This window comes from Hippopotamus amphibius, chromosome 1, assembly GCF_030028045.1.
Source record: "Hippopotamus amphibius kiboko isolate mHipAmp2 chromosome 1, mHipAmp2.hap2, whole genome shotgun sequence".
Taxonomy (NCBI): Eukaryota; Metazoa; Chordata; class Mammalia; order Artiodactyla; family Hippopotamidae; genus Hippopotamus; species Hippopotamus amphibius.
The window spans coordinates 55,192,106-55,215,544 of record NC_080186.1 but is presented as its reverse complement, the minus strand read 5'-3'; the positions used below and the strand labels follow the sequence as shown (position 1 = coordinate 55,215,544).

The window sequence follows — 23,439 nt, the reverse complement described above, 5'->3', positions numbered from 1 at the left end:
TTAGAAGCCAGCCATCATGTAAGAAGTTCAGATACCCTGAGGACACCAAAACATGATAAAGCCTGGACTAGCCACTTGGAGAAATACTGAGGCACCAGTCAAGTGAGTGAGACCTTCTTGGACCTTCCAGCTCAATTCAGATGGATGCAGCCAAGTGAATAACCCAACACAAAGGAGTAGAGCTGCTCAACCAAGACCTGCCCAAACAATCCTGAGAGATAAAATGGTTGTTATGTTAAGCTTCTAAGATTTGTAGTAGTTTGCTACATAGCAATAGATAACTAGGACATACTACAGTATAATGTCTAGAACAGAGATGTCATTCAAACATAAAGATACTGATAGGTTTAAATTTTAAAGTGGAAAAAGACAGACCATGAAAATAGTAAGAATATGAAAACAGGAATTACTGCATTAATATCAGACCAAAACAGACTTCAAGACAAATAGTGTTGCCAGAGATAACAAGTAATATTTCACCATGATAAAAGGGTCAAATCATCAGAAAGGCATTGCAATTATATGTGTGTATCTGAGTCAGAGTTTCAAAATATGTTAAACAAAAACTGACAGAACTAAAGAGAGAAATAGATAATCCAGAATTATAATTAAAGATTTTAATGCCCCCCAACAACCAGACCCCCCCCCCAAATCATTAAGAATATAGGAGAGCTGAACAACACAATCAACTACCTTGAAACACTTGGCATTTATGGGACATTATACCCAACCACTGCAGAATACACATTATTTTCAAGGGCACATAAAATGTTCACCAAGATAGACCATATGCTAGCCCATAAAATATGTCTCAATAAAGTCTGAATAAGCTGCAATCATACAAAGTACGTTTTCTGACCACAAAAGAATGAAATTAGAAATCAATAAGATATTTAAAAATTCCCCAAATATTTGGAAATTAAATAACACACTTCTAATAACCTGTGGGCCAAAGAAGACATCACAAGGAAAACGAGAAAAAATTTGAACTGAATGATAATGATAAAAGGTCTGAAGTCCATTACCTAAGTTTGTCCATTAAGAAACCGGGAGAAGATGAGCAAATTAAATCTGCAGTATTTTTATTTAGGAAATAATAAAGAAATAAATATACAAGTGAGATCAATAACACAGACAAATAAAATAAAAAATTAACAAAGCCAACATTTGGCTCTTTGAAAAGATTAATAAAATTGATAAACCTCTACCTAAGCTGATCAAGAAAAAAGAAAACAAATTTAAAATCTGAGGAATGAAAGCGATGATACCACAAATCTTGCAAACATCAAAATGATAATAAGGAAATATTATGAACAAACTTTATGTCTTTATTTTTGACAACATAGACAAATTTCTTCTTTTAATTTGTTTTAAATTGAAGTACATTTGATTTACAATGTAGTGTTAGTTTCAGGTGTACAGCAAAGTGGTTCAGTCATTTATATATATATAAATGACTATATATATATATTTTTTTTCAGATTCTTTTCCCTTATAATTTATTACAAAATATTGAGCATAGTTTTCTGTGCTATGCAGTAGGTCCTTGTTGGTTATCTATTTTATACAGAGAGACAAATTTCTTTAAAAAAACAAACATCAAAACTGATGTGTAATAAGATAGAATATCTGAATAATCCCATATATCTCCAAGGAATTGAATTCATCACTAAAATAATAAAACTCTGGTCTCTGTTGGTGTCACTGGTGAGTTCCATCACATCTTAAAAGTGGCAACTACATCAATCATAAAATAGAAGAGAAACCATTTCAAACTCCTTTTATGAGACCAGCATAACTCTGATACCAAAACCTTAAAAAGTCATTAGAAAGAAATAAAATTGCAAACTAGATATCCCTTAGAAACATAGATGCAAAACTCAGTAACAAAATATTAACAAATTAAATTCAGCAATATATACAAAGGATGCATAACATCATAATTAAGTGAAGTTTATCCCAGGAATTCGAAGTTAGTCTGTCATTTGAAAATCAATGTAATTTAGCACATTAACAAAATAAATGAGAAAAACTATTTGAATATTTCAATAAACAGAAAAATCATTTGATAAAATTCAAAATCCATTCATAATAAAACTTTTCAGCAAACAAACTGTGGTAACTGTGATATTTTGATATAATGATAAATATGTATTTTGGTTTTTGCCCTTGGTTCCTGGTGCAGAGCACTTGTCATTTCCTAAGTGATAAGAGCTATAAGGCCATGTTTTGTTACAATATTTAGTTTTTGTTTCCAGTTCCTGAAATAGCTCCAGAGCATAAAGGTGAAATGAGTGTATTTTGTTATTCATAACAAGCTCCTTTCAACCACATCTGAGTTTATGGTAATAAGGTGATTTTGGAAAGTCCTTAGCTCACCACAAGATGGGGATCGATTGCGAGGGGAACTAACCATGTAATTAGAGGGTTGGAACGTTCCCCTATCTCCCACACCTCTCTCTGATCCCCTCAGGGAAGGAAAAGGGATTGGAGATTGAATTAATCACCAATGGCCAATGATTTAATCAATCATGCCTATGTAATGAAAATTCCATAAAAATTCCAAAGTATGAAGGTGAGAGTGTGTGTGTGGGGGGGGAGGGAGGGAGGAGTGGTTCAGAGAGCTTTATGGAGTTCACTGGGTTGGTGAACACTTGGAGGTGCTGGGAGGGAAGTGTGTCCAGACAGGACATGGACATTCTGCACCCCTCCCCCCATACCTTTCCTTATGCATCTCTTCCATCTGGTTGTTCCTGAGCTGTACCCTTTTATAATAATCTGGTAGTCTAGTAAGTCAAGTATTTTCCTGAAGCTCTGATTTATAGCTGGTCAGTCAGATGTACACATGATAAACTAGACTTGCAATTGGCATCTGAAGTGGGGGCAGTCTTGTGGAACTGAGCTCTTTACCAGTGGGACCTGATTCTATCTCCAGGTAGATAGTGTGAGAATTGAGTTAAATTATAGGACACCCAGCTGGTGTCAGGAGAATCAGAGAATTGCTTAGTGTGAAGAAAAAAACCCACATACATTTGGTGACTAGAATTGTCAGAAGTGAAGTATTGAGAGTAGAGTATTCTGTGAGAAGATAGAACACAAAATTTCTCCTGTACAGCATCTATGGAAAATAAACAGCTAACATCATACATAGTGGTACTACATGAAATACTTTCTTCCTAAGACTGGGAATAAGGCAACAATGTCCACTCTTCTTACCACATAGCACTGGAGTTCCTAGCCAGGACAGTAAAGCAAGAAAGAAAAAGCATAAAGATTTGAAAGGAAGGGATATAAATATCTTTGTTATATCGATTTGTAGATGAATGTAATTAGTTAATAAGTTAATTTAACAAGTATGATGGTTAATTATGTGTTAACTTGGCTGTTCCATGGTGCCTAGATAGATATTTGGTCAAACATTATTCTGGATGTTTCCGCAAGGGTGTTTTTGGGTAAGATTAACCTTTAAATCAGTAGAGTTTGAGGTTGCCCTCCATAATGTGGGTGGGCCTAATCCAGTCAGTTGAAGACCTAAATAGAACAGAAGATTGACCCCCCCCCTCCCCAAGAGCAGGAAGGAATTCTGCCAGCAGGCAGCCTTCAGACTTGAACTGCAGTCCAGCTCTTCCCTGGGTCTCCAGCCTACCCTGCAGATTTTGACTTGCCAGCCTCCATAATCATGTAAGCCAATTTCTTTCTCTTTTTTTTAATTAATTTTTTTAAATTGAAGTATAGTTGATGTACAATAGTATACAAATTACAGGTATACAGTATGGTGGTTGAGCCAATTTCTTAAAACAAATCTCTCTTTATGTAGACACCCTATTGATTCTCTTTCTCTGGAGAAACCTCATTACGACAGGGTAGCAAAATATAAGGTCAAAATATGGAAATCAGTTCTATTTCTTTTATTTCTATATACTAGCAGCAAATAATTAGAAAATGAAATATAAAAATCAACTGTATTTACAATAGCATCAAATAACATAAAACATAGTAATAAATTTAACAAAATGTATGTGAGACCTCTGTTTACAAACTACTAAAAATTGCTGAGAGAAATTAAATAAGACCTGGGTAAATAAAGAGATATTTAACAGTTATGGATTGGAAGATTCAGTGTTGGTAAGATGTCAGTTCTCCCAAAATTGATCTATAGTGTTAATAAATTCCCAATCATAATGCCTGAAGACCTTTCAAATAGAAATTGCTAGCTGATTCTAAAAGATATATGAAAATGCAAAGGACCTATGTATCCAAAACAATCTTGAAAAAGAAAAAAACTGGCAAATTATCTGACTTTATGACTTATTATAAAGCTACATTACTTAAGGACAGTATGGTATTGTCATAAGTATAGACAATTAAACTGAATAGAGTCTTAAAAACAGAACCATGTATATAAGAGTATTCAATTTTCAAACAAATTTTGCAAGGTAATTCAGTGGAGAAAGATAGTCTTTTTAATAAACTAGTTCCTTAGAGGAAAAGTTGATTCCAGAGTTAGGGCAAGAATAGTAAAAGTATCTCATGGTATGCTATACTCCAGTGTGTTCCAGGGGCCAAGTGGGGGTTATTGTCCTCCTCTTGTCTGTGTCCTCTTCTGCCTCCTGGGTATCAAAGCATCTCTGCTCTTTTCTGCCCTTAGAGCCTCTGGGAAAACAGCCCTGGGTGAAGGTAAAGCTTTTTCCATAGGGCCCAGGCATGAGTCATGAGGTGTTTGAAGGGACCAAGACAAAAACTTTGCTTACCTCCCAGACCCTCCCTCACCACCTCCACACTCTTTTGCATAGCCTTTTAAAAAATTGTGGTAAAATACACATAGCACAAAATTTATCATCTAAACCATTTTAAGTGTACAGTTCAATGGCATTTAGTACATTCTTATTATCTCCTGTATTCAGCCACAGAACTCTTTCCTTCTTGCATCACCGAAACTCTGTACCCACCCATTCCCCCTTCCTCCAATGCCTGGCAATCACCATCCTACTTCCTGTCTCCATAAATTTGAATACTCTAAATACCCTATTTAAGTGGAATCAAACAGCACTTATCCTTTTGTGACTGGCTTGTTTCACTTAGCATAATGTCTTCAAGGATTTGTCTATTTTGCAGCATGTGTCAGAATTTCCTTCCTTTTTAAGGCTAAATAATATTCATTATATATATATATACACACACATATATAACATATATATTTAACATTCATTATATATATAATATTCATTAGATAGATGATAGATAGATAGATAGATAGATAGATAGATAGATAGATAGATAGATAGACAGACCTTACAATAAGTTTAGCCATAGTGATATTTAACACTTAGCAAGCATGAAGAATATCCACCTAGATACACTGCCAGTTTCAGGCATGTTTTTAAAAGCATATCAAATATGTTTTAAGACATATCAAATTATTAAAATATGAAAATTAATGACACAAGGCTATTCTGTAACCCATAGGCTTTATTCAGATATTGCCAATTGTCCTAGTAATAATTTTATAGCTGAAGAATACCCAAGACTATGCACTGCATTGTGGTTTTGCTTTGCATTCCCCTGATGATTTGCAATGTTGAGCATCTTTTCATGTGCCTGTTGGCCATCTGCATTTCCTCTTTGGAGAAATGTCTATTCAGTTCCTCTGCCCAATTTTTAATCGGGTTGTTTGTTTTTTTTGATGTTAAGTTGTATAAGCTGTTTATTCATGTTGGATATTAATCCTTTATTGGTCATATCATGTGCAAATATTTTCTCCCATTCAATAGGTTGTCTTTTCATTTTGTCGATGGTTTCCTTTGCGCTGCAAAAGTTTTTAAGTTTAATTAGGTCCCATTTGTTTATTTTTGCTGTTATTTCTTTTGGATGGATCCAAAAAAATATTGCTGGGATTTATGTCAAAGAGTGTTCTGCCTGTTTTCCTCTATGAGTTTTATAATATCTGGTCTTACATTTAGGTCTTTATTCTATTTTAGGTTATTTTTAATTGGATTGTTTCTTTCTTTGCTATTGGGTTGCATGAGTTCTTTATATATTTTGAGTATTAACCTCTTTTCAGATATGTGATGTGCAAATATTTTCTCTCATTGTAGCTTATCTTTTCATTTTGTTAATGGTTTCCTTTGCTGTGCAGAAGCTTTTTAGTTTGATGTAGTTCCAGCTGTTTATTTTTCTTTTGTTCCCTTTGCTTTTGGTGTCAAATCCAAAAAATCATCTCCAAGACTAATGTCATGGAGCTTACCGCCTGTTTTCTTCTAAGAGTTTTATTGTTTCAGGTTTTATATTCAAGTCTTCAATCCATTTTGAGTAAATTTTTGTATATGGAGTAAGACAGTGTTCCAGTTTCATTCTTTTGTATGTGGCTGTCCATATTTGACCAATGTTTTGTGATCTTTCATTACACCCTGCCCATTCCCAACCCACATGCAATGAAGTTCTGACACCGAACTAAGCTCACTTTCAGATTTGCTCACAGGTTGCCTTAAGCAAACCCTTCCCCCAGCTCTCAGGTGGAGTGGACCAGCTTCTTTATATTATCCAAGGAGAAATTCTTTAGTGGCTAATGAAGGATTCACGAGGACTGAGTTCTAGGCTGTTTTGCTACTAAATGTACCTTAAGGCCACGATGATGCTGCCCAATTTAATTCCAAAAGCCTCGAGGAGAATGTGCATCTTTATGGAAAGTTTTGTTTGTTTTTTGTTTTGTTTTGTTTTCTTGAGGGAGTGAGCATCAACTCTAAAGCTCCTCTTTGTCTATCCACGAAGCACAGTTCTTGGCAACACTCAGACCTCCACTCTTTCTTCCCTCCCCTCACACTCCCACAGTTCTGGGTTGAGATTCTCTCCTCGCTACCTTGCCTCCAGTGCCTGTTTGGGGGCTCTGTGTTTTTTCCCAAGTGGAGTGATCGAGCCTCTTCCAATTTCCCATCACTTCTCACCTCCAGGCCCAGCAGTGACAAGGTCCAGTAGCAACTAGGAAAGATAATTTGGTAAGGAAAGGAAACACTTCTTATTTAATATATATATTTTTATTCCTGGCATATACAATGCTAACCAAGTTGTTTTTCCCCTGGTCCAGAATGCTTGCCCTCTCCTTCTTCTCCTCCTGTGCCTTCACTCCCCCTTTTAGGTCACTGTCATGTGACGGCCCCACCACCTCCATTTACTAATTATCTCATTTCAAAACAAGTTTGATAAACTCCTGCCATTGCAATTCTGGGCCCTTCTTTCCCCTAAGAAGGAGGTATCATCTAAGAATAATTTATATCTTTAAGAACACCAGTCATTACATTATACAATTCATGGGGAAAAAACAGAGAAATTATAAACACTTTAAAAATCATTCATATTAAATACGCACTTAACACAAATTCCTTTCTCAGTTGGCCTTAGGCCTAACCTTATTTTCAGTCTCCATGGAAAGTCTGGCCTTCACAGCTTTTCTGTTACAATAAAAGACAAAGAATTTCTCTAATATTTCTAATATACAGGTTTTTTCAGGCTTCCACAATCCCTGAAGGGTTTTTTTTTTTTTCTTTTTTTAAGTATCAGTAACTATTGATCAATGCTTTGGGGGGTAATGAGGAGGGACAGGAAGGGGAGAGACTCTGTGGCAAACAGCTCTTTTTTAGTGAAGAATATGTTGGGCACATTTTTGTCTTCAAAAAGCAGCCCTGGTCAGCTTCTGCCCTTTCTGTTTAGAATAATAGCCCAATTCTTAGTAATCTATGCGGCATGGGAAACCTTGGTCTCCTACTATTAGGCCATGCTGCTGAGAGCATTGGCAACTTTCAGGGAGATTCCCACTTCACAATTAAACACCTGTTCTTATCTTGAAGCTTTCCAAGGCTGTGAAAAAATTTTGAGTTTCATTAGAGGCATCTCTGCATTTACAGGTTGGCAAATTGAGTTAGTGCGAATTTGAGCCCCCACACAGTTAGATGTTAAGCAGAGCCTAACCCAAGTAACACTTTCTTCCTGCAGGAAAAAAATAATCAAACAATTAGTTTCATATTATTTACTATTTACTTTGTAAAATATCTCCCCAAATTGACATACTTACTTTAAACCTGGAGAGAAGGGCTTGGAATTTAAATATTGTGGTCAAGGCAGGCCTTGCAGGAAAGGTGACATTTGAGTTAAAGACTTGAAGGAAACGAGAAAGAGAGTCACGTAGAGATGCCAGGGAAAAGCATCCAAAGCCAAAGGCACAGCAATGCACAGGGCTGAGGAAGCATGTCTCTGGTATATTCAAAAAGCAATGAAGTGGCCAGAATGGCTGGAGTAAAAGAGGAGGCAGACAGATGTTGGGGGTGAAGGGTGGAGGCAGAGCACACAGAGGGTTATTGTAAAATGGTTTACTTTGGTATTTGCTTAAAGTGAACTTGGAAGCCATTGGAGCACTTTAAGCAGATAAATGGTGTGGTATTACCTGGGTTTTAATAGAATCATATGAATTCTATGCAGAGAATAAGCTGAAAGAGGGCAAGAATAGAGAAAAGTTAGAAGCCTATTGCAATAAGCCAGGTGAAAACTGATGGTGACTTTGATCAGGATTGAAACATTGGAGATGATAAAAAGGGGCTGGATTCTAGATGTATCATTTTTTTCCTTAACTTTGAGATGTAATCTACATACAAGAAAACATACTCATTTAGGTGTGCATTTCTATGTATTTTGAAATATTGTGTAACCACTACTACAATCAAGATAAAAACATTTCATCACAAGACTTCCTTTGTCCCTTTGCAGTCAAAACATCCCACCTCCACTCCAGGCAACCACTGATCTGCTGTCACCATATATTAGATTTTTCTACAGTTTCATATAAATTGAAACTATACCTTGTGTTCTTTTTGTGTCCGGCTTCTTTCACTCAGCTTGTTTTTAAATTTTACTCACGTTTTCCATGTATCAGTAGTTCGTTCTTTATTGCTGAGTATTATTCCAGTGTTTGGCAAAACCACAGTCTATTTATTCAATATTGTAAATAGATAGTTGGGTCATTTTCAGCTTTGGACTATAATGCATGAAGCTGCTATTCATGCTTGTATACAAGTCTTTGTGCAGATATATGTTTTATTTCTCTTGAGTAAATTCCTAGGAATGTGATTGTCATGCTAAGTATGTTATGGATCACGGTAAGCATATGTTTAATAAGAAACTGACAGAATCTTTTCCAAAGTGGTTGTCATTTTACAGTCTTATCAACAGTGTGCGAGAGTTTGGGTTGCTCTGTATCTTCACCAACATTTATTGTCAGTTTTTTAAATTTTAGCCATTCTGATGCGTGTGTAGTATGTGTGATTTGGAAACATTCACCCAACAAATTATTTGACACTCCTTCCAACAAAAGGTGGAATCTTATTCTCCTCCCCTTGAATGTGGGCTGGAATCCCTTTACATTTTCATTTTTGTAATTAAAAAAATTGAGATATAATTCACATACATAACATTCACCATTTTAAAGTGTACACTTCAGTGGTTTTTAGTATATTCACAATTATGTACAATCATCACAACTATTGATTCCAGAACATTTCCTTCACACCAAAAAGAAACCCCATACCTGTTAGTGGTCACTCCCACTTCCCCTCCCCACCCCCCCTGCATGCCCACTCCCTGGCAACCATCAATCTTCTTTCTGTCTCTATGGATTTGCCTACTCTGGTAATTTCATACATAGAGTCATGCAGTATTTGGCTGTTTGTGTCTGGCTCCTTTCACTTAGCATAATGTTTTCAAGGTACATCTATGTTTTAGCGTGTATCAGTACTTCATTCATTCTTACGGATATTATTTCATTGTACAGACATACACATTTTGTTTACCCATTCATCAATGGATGGGTATTTGGGTTGTTTCTATTTTTTGGCTATGATGAATAATGCTACTATGATAATTCATGTGAAAATTTTTGTGTAAATGTTTTCAATTCTTGTTTTTTGAGGAACTGCCAAACTGTTTTACAAAGTGGCTGCACCATTTTATAATCCTACCAGAAATACATAAAGGTTCCAATTTCTCCACATCCTTGCCAACACATTTTGTCTTTTTTTATTAATCATTTTTAAAATATCTATGTATTTATTTTTAAAGTTTTGGCTGCGTCAGTCTTCATTGCAGCACACAGAATCTTCATTGTGGCATAAGGGATCTTTCCTTGCAGTGTGTGGGATCTTTTGTTGCAGTGCGCAGGCTCATCACTGTGGTGCGCCGTAGGCTTCTCTCTAGTAGTGGCTTGTGGGTTTTCTCTTCTCTGGTTGTGGCAAGCTGGCTCCAGCGCCCGCAGGCTGTCTAGTAGAGGCGCGGGGGCTCAGTAGTTGTGGTACACAGGCTTAGTTGCTCTGAGGCATGTGGGATCTTAGTTCCCTGTCCAGGGATTGGATCTGCGTCCCCTGCATTGCAGGATGGATTCTTTACCACTGAACCACCAGGGAAGTCCCCTGAGTCATCTTAATGGGTGTACAGTGGTATCTCATGATTTTGGTCTGCATTTCCCTAACTTAATACCAAAAAAGATGTTGAGCATCTTTCCATGTGCTTATCAGCCATTTGTTAATCTTCTTTGGAGAAATGTCTATTTAAATTTCTTGCTTATTTTTAAATTGGGTTATCTGTTTATTATTGAAGTGCAAGTGTTCTTTATATGTTCTGTATATTAGATCCTTATTAGGTATTATGATTTGCAAATATTTTTCTACTATTCTGTGGGTTGTCTTTTCACTTTCTTGATAATGTCCTTTAATTCAATGGACATTAATGCTTTTAATTTCAATGAAGTCCAATTTATCTGTTTTCTTTCTTTTGTTGCTTATGTTTTGTTGTCATAGCCAAGAAACTGTTTCCTAATCCAAAGTCACAAAGATTTATACATTTCCTTCTAAGAGCTTTTAAAGTCTCACAACATATAGATTGTTGATCCATTTTGAGTCAATTTTGTATATGGTGTGTGGCAGTGGCCCAAATTCATTCATTTGTATGAAGATAGCTATTTGTACCATCACCATTTGCTGAAGAGACTGTTCTTTTCCCACTGAATACTCTTGGCACCCCTGTCAAGAGTATTAGGGTTTTATATATACATAAGGTCATGTCATGAGAGATCATTTTACTTCTTTTTTTCCAATCTGAGTGCCTTCTATTTATTTTTCTTTACTAATTGACCTGGCTAGAACCTCCAGTACAATGTTAAATAGAAGTCACTTGTCTTGTTCCTGATATTAGGTGCAAAGCTTTCAGTCTTTTACCAGTAAGTGTGATGTTAGCTGTGGATTTTTCATAGATGCCCTTTATCAGATTGAGGAAGTTCCCTTATATTTGTTTTCTGAATGTTTTATCATGAAAGGATGTTATATATTTTTTCAGCTTTACTGAGGTACAGTCAACACACAGGAATTGTATATACTTAAGGTGTACAACTTGATGTTTTGATATAGGTATACATTGTAAAATGATACCACAATCAAGCTAATTAATGTATGCATCACCTCACATAGTTGCCAAGATGTACCCTCTTGGCAAATTTCAGGTATACAACACAGTATTGCTAACTGTAGTCACCATGCTATACATTAGAACTCTAGAATTCATTCATCTTGCATAACAAACTTTGTACCCTTTGACCAGTATTTCCCATTTCCCCCACCTCCATCACTGTTCTACCCTCTGGCAACCAAGGTTCCAGTCTCTTCTATGAGTTTGACAGTTTTAGATTTCACATGAGTGAGATCATGCTGTATTTCTTTCCCAGTCTGGCTTATTTCACTTACCATAATGCCCTCCGGGTTCATCCATTTTGTTGCAAGTGGAAGGATTTTTTCCTTTTTAAAGGCTGAATAATATCCCTATGGGTGTGTGTGTGTGCATGCGTGCATGTGTGTGTGACATTTTCTTTTTTTTTTTTTAATTAATTAATTTTTTTGGGGGGGGTACACCAAGTTCAATCATCTGTTTTTATACACATATCCCTGTATTCCCTCCCACCCTCGACTTATCCATTTACCTGAGAGACACGTTTCCATATCTTGAGTATTGTGAATAATGCTGCGATGAACATGGGCGTGCAGATATCTCTTTTATGATAGTGATTTCATTTTCATTGGATACATACTCAGAAGAGGGATTGCTGGATCATAAGGTAGTTCTATTTTTAGTTTTTAAACATTAAAAATTATTTTCCATAACAGCTGTACCAATTTACACTTGCACCAACAATACATGAGGGTTCCCTTTTCCCCACAGCCTTACTAACATTTGTTATCTCTTGTCTTTTGGTAGTAGCCATTCTAACAGGTATGTATTTCCTGATGATTAGTGATGATGAGCACCTTTTCATGTACTTTTGGGCCATTTGTATGTTAGTATGTCTTCTTTTGAGAAATGTCTGTTTGGGTCCTTTGCCCATTTAAAAAACATTTGTTGTTGATTGTTTGCTATTGAGATGTATAATCTCCTTATATATTTTGGATATCAAGCCCTTGTCAGATACATGGTTTGCAAATATTTTCTCCCATACCATAGGTTGCTTTTTCACTCTGTTGTTTCCTTTGCTCTGCAGAAGCTTTTTAGTTTGATGCAATCTCACTTGTCTATTTTTGCTTTTGTTGCCAGTACTTTGGTGTTTTGTAGCCAAGATCAATGTCAATAAGCATTTTTGCCTATGTTTTCTTCTAATAGTTTTATAATTTCAGGTCTCACATTTAAGTATTTAACCTATTTTGAGTTGATTTTTGTATGTGGTGTGAGATGTCCAATTTGATTTTTCTGCATGTGGATATTCAGTTTTTCTAATACCATAAATTGAAGAGATTATCATTTCCCCATTGTGTATGCTTGCCACCCTTGTTGAAGATTAATTGACCATAAATGTGTGAACTTATTTCTGGGCTCTCTGTTCTCTTCTTTTGGTTTATATGTCTGTTTTTATGCCAATACCATACTGTTTTGATTGCTGTAGTTTTGTAATATATTTTGAAATCAAGGCGTGTGATACCTCTGGCTTTGTTCTTCTTGCTTCTTCTGCATCTATTGAGATGATGGTGTGGTTTTTATCTTTTATTCTATTAATGTGTTTTATCACATTTATTGATTTTTGTAAGTGGAAACATCCTTATATCTCAGGGATAAATCCTACTTGATCATGGTGTATAATCCTTTTAATGTGATGTTGAATTCAGTTTGCTAGTATTTTGTCGAAGATTTTTGCATCTATATTCATCAAGGATATTGGCCTATAACTTTCCTTTCTTGTGAAATTTTTGTCTGGCTTTGGTTATGCTGGCTTCATAAGATGAGTTTGGAAGTGTTTCCTCTTCTACTTTTTTGGCAGAATTTAAGAAGGACTGGTATTAATTTTTCTTTGAATGTTTGGTAGGATTCACCTATGAAGCCATCTGTCCTGGGGTTTTCTTTGATTGCTGACTCAATCTTCATATTTATTATTGGTCTGTTCAGTCTTGACTTAGTCTTGATAGGTTTATGTTTCTAGGAATTTATTCATTTCTGCTAGGTTACCCAATTTACTGGCATATAATTGTTCATAATAGTCTTTTGATTTTTGAGACATCCACTATAATGTTCCTCTTTCATTTCTGATTTTATTTGTCATCTCTCTTTTTTCTTAGTTTAGCTAAGAGTTTGTCAGTTTTACCTTTTCAAAAAAGGCAACTCAGTATTGTTGATTCTTCTCTATTTCTGCTATAACACTTAATTTCTTTCTTCTGCTAACTTTGGGCTTAATTTGTTCTTTTTTTTTCCCTCAAGTTCCTGGAGGCATAAAGCTGGGTTGTTTGATATCTTTCTTCTTTTTTAATGCGTTTATTGCTATAAACATCTCTTTTGGTACTGCTTTTCTGCACTCCATAAGTTTTGATATGTTGTTTTCATTTTTGTTTATCTTGGATATTTTTAAAATTCTCATTTGTTTGCATTTGACCATAGGTTGTTCAAGAAAGTGTTGTTTAGTTTCCATGTACTTCTGAATTTTCCTGTTTTCTTACTGTTAATCATTTCTAGTTCTTTTTTATTGTGCTCGGAAATGATACTTGGTACGATTTTGATCTTATTTGTTAAATCTTTTTTGTGACCTTTTTTGGTTATCTATCTAGAAGAATGTTCCATATGTACTTGAGAAGAATGTATCTTCTGCCATTGTTGGAAAAGTTCTGTACACATCTGGTAGGTTCTTTTTTTTTCTACAGTATTGTTCAATTCCTCTGTTTCTTTATTGATTTTCTGTCTGGATGTTCTATCCATTACTGAAAGTGGGGTTTTGAAGTCTCCTACAATTTTTGGATTGCTGTCAATTTCTCCTTTCAAATCTGTCAATATTATCTTTATATATTTGGGTGCTCTGATGTTGGGTGTATATATTTACAACTGTCATATCTTCTTCTTGAATTGACCCTTTTATCATTATATAACAACGTTGTCTCTAGAGACAGATTTTGACTTAAAGTCTATATTGTCTAAGTACAACCACATGCTTTCTTTTGGTTACCATCTGCATGGAATATCTTCTTCCATCTCTTCACTTTCAGCTTATTTGTGTCCTTGAGTTGAAAGTATGAGGGTGAGTCAAAAGTTATCTGCACTCTGGCTGTAGAATTTAATTAAATTTTAGAAAGGACAAATACATCATTTTTCAACATAATCTCCTTGATTTTCAATACAGTTTGTCCATCTGTCAACAAGCTTTCATATTCCCTCATTAAAACATGTTGTAGGCTGAGCTGTGAGCCATGAATGCACCACTGTCTTCCCATCTTCATCAGAAGTGAATCTTCATCCTCGTGGGGTTGCATCCTCATGGGGTTGCTTTCAAACAGGTGTAAGTCCGATGCAGCAAGATCAGGACTGTAGAGAGGATGCTTTAACACCTCAAAATGAAGTTTTTGCAGAGTGTTGACAGTGTGGACAGAAGTGTGTAGACATGCATTGTCATGCAAGATCACGACATCCTTGGACAGCAGTCCTCTGCTTTTAATCCGAGGTTTAGGCTTCAGCTCTTCAATAAGCATCTCACTGTAATGAGCACTGTTGATTGTTGAACCTTTTCCTGGTAATGTTCCAAGAGTGGCCCTCCAGAATCCCGGAAAACTGTAAGCATCAATTTTCCAGCTGATGGTTGACTTTTGAACTTTTTCTTGGTCGGTGATTGAGGATGTTTCCATCCCATACTCTGCTGTTTACTCTCAGGCTTGCAGTGATGAATCCATGTCTCGTCACCAGTAATAATTCTCCTTAAGAAACTTTCACCTTCCTTAGAGTAGCGGTCCAAATTTTGTTTGCAGATATCCAAACGCTTCTGTTTATGCTCTTCCATGAGTTTTTTCAGTACCCGTCTCACACAAACTTTTCAAAATCTGTCTGTTGTAGATTACTTCGTTTTGAGGTGTTAAAGCATCCTTTCTACAGTCCTGATCCTGCTGCATCAGACTTTCACCTGTTTGGTCCCCTGAAAGCAGCCCTACAAGGACAAAGATTCACTTCTGATGAAGACGGGAAGGCACTGGTGCATTCGTGGCTCACAGCTCAGCCTAGAACATTTTTTAATGAGGGAATATGAAAGCTTGTTGATTGATGGACAAAGTGTATTGAAAATCAAGGAGATTATGTTGAAAAATGTTGTATTTGTCTTTTCTAAAAGTTAATTAAAATAAATTCTATAGCCAGAGTGGGGATAATATTTGACTCACCTGTGTATATTTATAATAGTCTATTTTAAGCTGATAACTTCACTTGAATACAAAAACTCTACATTTTTGCCTCTCTTCCTCTCTGCACTATATGCTTTTGAAGTCACAATTTACACCTATTTATACTGTGTGGAGGGATATTGGATTTTGCCAAATGCTCCTTCTGCATTCATTAAGATGATCATGTATTTCCCCCCTTATTCTATTAATATTGTGCAACACATAGATTTTCATATTTTGAATCAACTTTCTATTCCTGGGATAAATGCCACTTGCTCATGATGTATAATCCTTTTATATGCTGCTGGATGAGGTCAGAAAGTATTTTGTTGAGGATTTTTGCATCTATATCTATAAGAGATTTGGTCTATAGTTTTTTTTTTTTTTTATCATGTCTTTGGCCTTGCTATCAGGGTAATACTGGCCTCACAGAATGATGTATGAAGTGTTCCCTCCTTTTCTATTTTTTTGGAAGAGTTTGAAGATTGATGCTAATTCTTCTGTAGACATTTGGAAGAATTCACCAGAGAAGCCATCTAGCCCTGGGCTTTTCTTTGTTGGAAGTTTTTTTGATTACAGACTCTCTCTCTTTACTTGTTACAGGTCTATTAAGGATTTCTGTTTCCTCTAGAATCAGTTTTGGTTGCTAGGAGCTTATCCATTTCATCTAGTTATCTAATTTGTTGGCATGTAGTTGTCCACAGTATTCCCTATAATCTTCTTTATTTTTGTGAGGTAAGTAGCAATGCCTTCTTTTTCATTTTTGACTTTGGTAATTTGAGTCTCTTTTTTTCTTGACCTATCTAGAGTTTTGTCAATTTTGTTGGTTTTCTTCAAAGAACCAACTTTTAGTTATGTTGATTTTATCTATTGTATATTATCCATTTCATTAATTCTTCCTCTAATCTTTATTATTTCCTTCCTTATGCATGCTTTGGATTTAGTTTTCCTTTTCTAGTTTCTTAAGACAGAAGGTTAGGTTATTGATTTGAGATCTTTCTTCTTTTTTTAATGTAGGCATGTATAGTTATACTTTACCTCTTACTACTTATGCTTTTGTTGCATTCCATGAGTTTTGTGGTTTCATTTCTGTGTATCTCAAAGTATTTTATAATTTTCCTTATGATTTTGTCTTTGACCCATTGGTTATTTAGAAGTATGTCAATTTTCACATATTTGTAAATTTCTCAGGTTTCTTCCTATTATTGATTTCTATTGAATCTTTCTGATTCATTCTTCCAGCTAGAATGTTGTTGAGCCATTCAAGTAAAATTTTCATTTGTTAATGCACTTTTCAACTGCAGAATTTCCATTTACTTTTTATAATTTCTATCTGTTGATAGTCTCTGTGAGATATTGTTCTCACACTTTTGTTCTTTAAATGTAGTTTCCTTTGAACATATTTTTAAAAGATTTGAAGTTTTTGCCTAGAAAGCTCAACAACTTGGCTTCTTCTAGACACCTTCTATTGATTACTTTTTTTCCTGAGCAGGAGTTGTACTTTTTTATTTCCTAACATGCCTCATAATTTGTTTTTTGAAAACTGGACATGTTGAATATTATAACATGGCAAGTCTGGAAATCAGATTCTCCATCTTTCCTTAGGGTCTGTTATTTGCTTAGTGACTTTTCTGAACTAATCCTGTAAAGCTGTATTCTTTGTTGTGTGATGCCACTGCAGTTTCTGTTTGGTTGGCTTAGTGGTCAGATAATACTTGCACTCAGATTTCCTTAAATGCTTGGAACCACAAAATATTGGTCTTTGCTGAGGGGTTTTGTGTGTGTTGAGGCATACCTTCAGCACTCAATCAAGCAGTTTACAACTCTGCCTTAGCCTTCACTTTCTTTTTGTAGAGTCTCCAGGTCAGTCAGAGGTGACAGTCTAGGGCCTTCTTGGGTCTTCCTGAGCATGCACACAGCCCTGTGCATGTGTGGCCTTCCAGATTTCCAGAAATATGTCAAGAATTTTCAAAAACCCTTATGGACATGGCATTCCGCAGCCTTTTCTCCCAAGCTTTTTCATTAATATGTTGTTTGTCCCAACTGTTATCACCACTGTATGAAGCAACTAAAAGCTTTGCCTGTAAATATTTCAACAAACACCAGCTATGTAGCAGATTTAGCACTGGATGAGTTCTGGGTCAAGTTATATAGGTAAAAGCTTCTATTTGTTCTTCCACAAAGCCACCAGACAGTTCAAATAATGACAATTCTTTGTGAATGGAGTCTGTTCTGCTCCCTGAGGTACCTGGAATGTGGGCTGTTATTTTTAAGGCCACTGCTGAGCTGAGGAATGGGGAGATATGGTGATGCAGTTTCCACCAGGCTCTTTCTTGAGACACATATTCTTGGAATGAGTGATAAATGGTGATAGCCACCATTTTGGAAGAATGCCCAGAATATATGGAGGGCTACATGATGGTGTTCAAGGCAACAGCCTAGCTAAAGTCCAAGCCGACAGCCAGTATTAACCACCAGACATGTGAGTGAATTGCACCTTCAGTAGATTCACCATCGAGGAGCCCCAGCTAACACTAACTGGAGAAGGGGTGAGTCCTGCTCACCCCCACTGAGCCCTCTCAAATTGACATTTCAAGGCTAAAAACAATGTTATTGTTTTACTTATTTATTTAATAAAAATGATATATGTTTAAGGTGTACAACTTGTTGTTTTAAAATACATATACATCGTGAAATGATTACTACAGTCAAGCTAATTAACATCCATCTCTTCATATAGTTACCTTTTTTTTTTTTTTTGTGGTCAAAGCACCTGAAATCTACTTTTGTAGCAAATTTACAGTATTCAATACAGTAATAACTATAGTCATCATATGGTACATTAGCTCTCCAGACTTATTCATCCTACATCACTGCAACCCTGTAACCTTTGGCCAACATCTCCCCATTTTCCCCACTTCTACCATTGCTCTACTCCCTGCTTCCATGAATTAAAATTTTTTTAGGTTTGAGTATAATGTTCTCATTTCATCCATGTTATTGCAAATGGCAACATTTCTGTATCACAATAACATTTATATATCACATTTCTTTACCCATTCACCCATCAATGAACACTTATGTTGTTTCCATATCTTGGCTATTGTGAATAATGCTGTGATAAACATGGAAGTGCAGATATCTCTTTATGACACTGATTTTATTTCCTTTTGATATACTGCCCAGAAGATGGATTGTTGAATCACATGGTAGTTCTATTGTTAATTTGTGAAGGAACCTCTATACTGTTTTCCATAATGGCTGTACCAATTTACATTCCAACCAGCAGCGTGCAAGGATTCCTTTCTCATCCTTACCAATGCTCTCGTCTTTCTGATAACAGCCATTCTATCAGGTGTGAAGTGACAGATATCTCACTGTGGTTTTTATTTGCATTTTCCTAATGATTAAGGATGTTAAGCACCTTTTCATATACCTTTTGGCCATTTGTACGTCTTCTTTAGAGAAACCTCTATTCAGATTCTCTGCCCATTTTTAATCAGGTTGTTTGTTTTTGCCACTGAGTTGTATAATCAATGTTCTTATTTTAAACCATTGTTTTCTAGTGGTTAATACAACAATAGACATTTGGAACCCATTCAGGTACCTAAAAGATGTGTGCTGCTATAACCAAAAACTTAAATTATAGGTAGTGGCTTTGGGTGGGAGTGTTAAAAAAAATACTTCTAAGATACTCCTAGTGGAAACCTGATGGCCCTCAATGATGCTGTAGTGAGGAATTGAAGGAAAGTGAAAAAATGTTATTGGAAACTAGAGAAAAGGGGAGGCTTGTTATACAGTGCTAAAAGTTTACTCTCAGAACACAGAAACTAGGAAATATACGTAATAAACTGGATGTCCCAGCTAAGATTTCAAGGTAAACTGTTCAAATTGCTGCCTGGATTCTTTTGGCTGCTTCTAGTAAAATGCAAGAGGAAAGGAAAAAAGCTAAAGAATGATTCTAACTATAATGTAACAAGGGCTTATTGTTAAAAAATAAATCTGCTTATCATTTGCAGATTTTCCAGATGGCAAATATTGCTAAAATTAAGAAATGGTTTCTGTGCAGAGTTTAAATCCAGAGACCTGTCAGGAAAACATGGTGTAAAAATGCAGCTCAGCATATGACTATAAGACTTTTGATAAAAACACAAAGGTATTATAAGATGATGGTTCAAACAGACAAAAGTCCTCCAAAGGACAGTAGGAGTGTGCCTCACAGACCTTTCTCCATTAAAGAATAGGTCTTTTAAGGATCTTATAGTCATTGTTCCATGGGAGACTTTTAAGAAGCCCAAGGTAAAAAATGGCTTATTATGGCAAGATTTGTGAGTGCTGCTGCTGTATATAATGGATTGACTCTCAATAAGATTCAGAGAAAGCCCACAAAACTTTTAAGGAAATTGTACCAACAGAAACAGTTAACTTGAATTGAAAGATACAAAGACATTACAGTTTGAAAGAAAACGTGTGGACCCCTGAACTACTAAGAGCAGGAAACAGGATAGGAAATCTACTCAGTTGCATCAGCAACCATTTCTTATGTGCAAGGAAGGACTACTCCTAAGTTCAAGAGAATACCAAAAAAAAAAAAAAAAAAAAAAAGTCCAGAGGGAAAAGCCAAGAACCGTAGAGGATCATTCCCAGGTAGTAGGACTAAAGCTCTAATCAAGGAAATAGCAACATGTGCCCTGCTGGCTTTCACAGTGGCTATGGAGTAGCCACTTCTGTGTACCTCCTGTTTTCACTTTTTGAATGGGAGGGTCTACAGTAGTTATCCTGCCCACCATGCATGTTAATGGGAGTGGGAAAGATCACTTTTCAGTTCACAGGTCTTCAGATTAAGAACTGTACTTAAGGAGCTGTACTAAGGGAACCACATCTGAGGAGCCTCATCTGCCTCTGCACCTGACTTAGGTGATGAAATCCTGACTCTGAACCTGATCCTGACGTTAAAATAAGATGAAAGTCTTTGGGGGAGGTCTGGGGAATGATGAAGGTGTTTTACAAGTGGTAGGAACGTAAATAATTTGTGACACACCGTGGTGGCTTTAAACACGTTTGCAAATTCTTTGACACTTCTCTCCCCTTGAATATGGACCATCTTTAGTGACTCACTTCTAATGAATAGAATAAGACACAATGCTGATGTACGGCTTCAACTTCTGAGGCTAAGTTAGAAACAATGATACAGTTTCTACCTGGTTCTTCTCTTTTTCTTTTGGGATGCTTGCTCTTGGAATCCAGCCATTTTGTAAGGAATTCCAGGCTATGTGGAGAGGCCTTGTGCAAGTATTTGGCCAACAGTCTTAGCAATGATACCAGCTGACACCTATTATCAACTGTCAGACAAGTTAGTGATAGATAACTTATGGATATTTAATGGCTTCTGCCATTAATGAAGACACTGTAGCAAATACAGAAAGTAAATTGGTGGTGGTTGGGGATAAGAGGAGACAGAAATATCAAACTGAACATATTAAGAAGGCCTCAATTTCTTTACCTGGAAATGAAGGGTTTACACTCTATATTTGGGTTTGGTAGTGTGACTGAAGAACGGACTCAAATTTTATTTAATTTAAATTTTAATTAAACTTCAATGGTCATATGTGGCTGGTGGCTATTATATTGGACAGTGCAGCATTACACAATCTTTTTCTTTTCTGGATCCAAAATACTACGGTTTTAAAATAGTTTGATTCTGTTATTAACAGGTATGTGATGTTAAATTAGATTTCCTTCATTCACTTTATTAGTTTTGAAGTTTTTCTAAGGAGGAAGAGTTGGCAGAATTTTGTACTCATATTAGTGGAATGCCAAGAAAAGTAGTTACCATTTTTTGAGTACCTACGATGCACTTTCCTATATATTGGGTTGGTCAAAAAGTTCGTTCGGATTTTCCCATAACATCTTATGAAAAAACCCGAACAAACTTCTTTGGCCAACCCAATATTATCTTTAATCTTATTTTCAATGACTTTCTTAAAGGATGGGTTATCATTAATTACCATTTTGCAGATGATGAAACTGAAGGAATTAATCTGAAAATAAGTTAAGAAATGAGGTCACAGTGAGAAACAGGTGTGTTTGATACCGAAGCACAGATCTTTTCCTTCCATCACATACTAAACTTCAGCAAAACCTCGATTTGAAACTTGTCTGTTTGGCATACTAATTGTAACACTGGAGAAGTTATTAAACATCTAGGAATATACCTCTATTTCTTACTCTATAAAATTAGGAAAAATGACTCCATGTCGTAGGAGGATGGTTATGTATGCAAGGGCATTGTGAGCTGTCATGTACCTTATAAATACATATCTTTAAGAAAACTATTCTAAGGAATTGGTGTGTTTTCATAGTACTTTCTCATACTTTTGGAAAATTGGGGTTTTTCCTTTTTACCCCATAAAAATGCCATCAAGATACCATTTTGCCTCTCCCTTTATCATTGGATTATTCTTAAATTTAATATAAAGAGAAGATTGTGTATTTTTATTCAATATTCCTTTCAAACGCTAAGCCTACTTTCCTCTTATGTTTACAACCAAAAAGTACTCTTCAATACTTTCTATGGCCTTTTAAGATCTTTAGCAAACACAGAAAGCTGGTCTAAATGACCCAGAAACCATGGATGACAAATGACAGGACCCTGCTCAGGGCAAGGCTGGCACAGCCAAGCCCAATACTTGGTTGCTTGCAGACACCCATGGATTCTCCTGCTGTCAGGTGGCAGAGGACCTGTGGATGGCATCACAGGTTAAGATTACATTGTGGGTGGAAGACTCCACAGCTGAGGAGCCTGTACACCATCAGTGCAGAGAGACAAATACTCATCAGCATGTGACCATTCTTAATCTTTTCTATAGCTAGCTTCCTCTAGATTCTTAAAAATGAAAAACACTGCTAATAGAAAATACCTGCTTAACTAGACTTGCTTTCTCTTAAAAAAAAAAAAATCCTCACAAACTTGCAGTTTTCTCAAATCATCTCTGGGCATATGGAGAGTATTTTGGATTAAAAATATTTGAAGCTAAGGAATTGACTATAGTGTCTTCGAAACATTTATTTTGGATTATTGTTTTTCTAGCACCCTACTATTAGTAAGCGATGGGATAATTCAGTGTGCTTTTTACATATTTTACAGATTTACCCGGTTTCCAATAGTTTTTAGTTTTATTAAGTTGAACAACATGTCACGATCATTTTATAGGTCAAAGATGCTGAATATCAGCAATTTTGTGTGGCTCCACCTGATTACACTGTGAGTAAGAAGTGATGTTCTCTCCTTAGATAAATGGGTTAGGTATTTGGTTGAAAAACTCAATTTACTCCTGTATTTCTGCTTAATTCTGATGTTTTCCCCCCTGGTCCACCCCAATTTTTCAATTTTTATTAAGATCTCCCTGCCTCTTCACCTTCCTCACTCCACATAATTTAACAATTATTTCAATCTTTCCTGGAAGTGCAGTTTATAAATAAATGGTTTCTGGTAGTTTCAGAAATGTCACCAAATCACAGCACTACAAGCTTAAAAAGGCTATATCCACCACTGGAAGTAAGCAGTTGTTTTTCCTTTTCCTTCTTGATGAATGAGCTTAGATGTTTAATAAAGTCCTTTAAAAAACTAGGACGACTTAAAGTAGCATCCATCTTCCAGAGGCTATAAATGCTCTTTCATTCTCCACACAGTGCCATCTGGTGGTTTTACACACAAACCATGCCGCTTGCTCTGGCT

The 23,439-nt window shown here is 35.9% G+C and overlaps 1 protein-coding gene across 7 annotated transcripts in view; it reads right to left on the bottom strand.

The window, feature by feature from the left end:
• ZNF644 (zinc finger protein 644) overlaps positions 1-23,439 on the bottom strand; it is a 158,554-nt gene that overhangs the window by 7,497 nt on the left and 127,618 nt on the right. For 2 of the 7 annotated variants that reach the window (XR_009049789.1, XR_009049776.1), the window contains exon 7: positions 1,252-1,737. The exons of 3 other annotated variants lie outside the window; for them this stretch is intronic. The gene's annotated coding sequence lies outside the window, so the exon portion shown is untranslated. Of the gene's footprint in view, positions 1-1,251; positions 1,738-5,873; positions 8,973-23,439 lie in introns of those variants that run through there. 2 more of the 7 variants (XR_009049774.1, XR_009049786.1) reach the window with 2 other exon arrangements.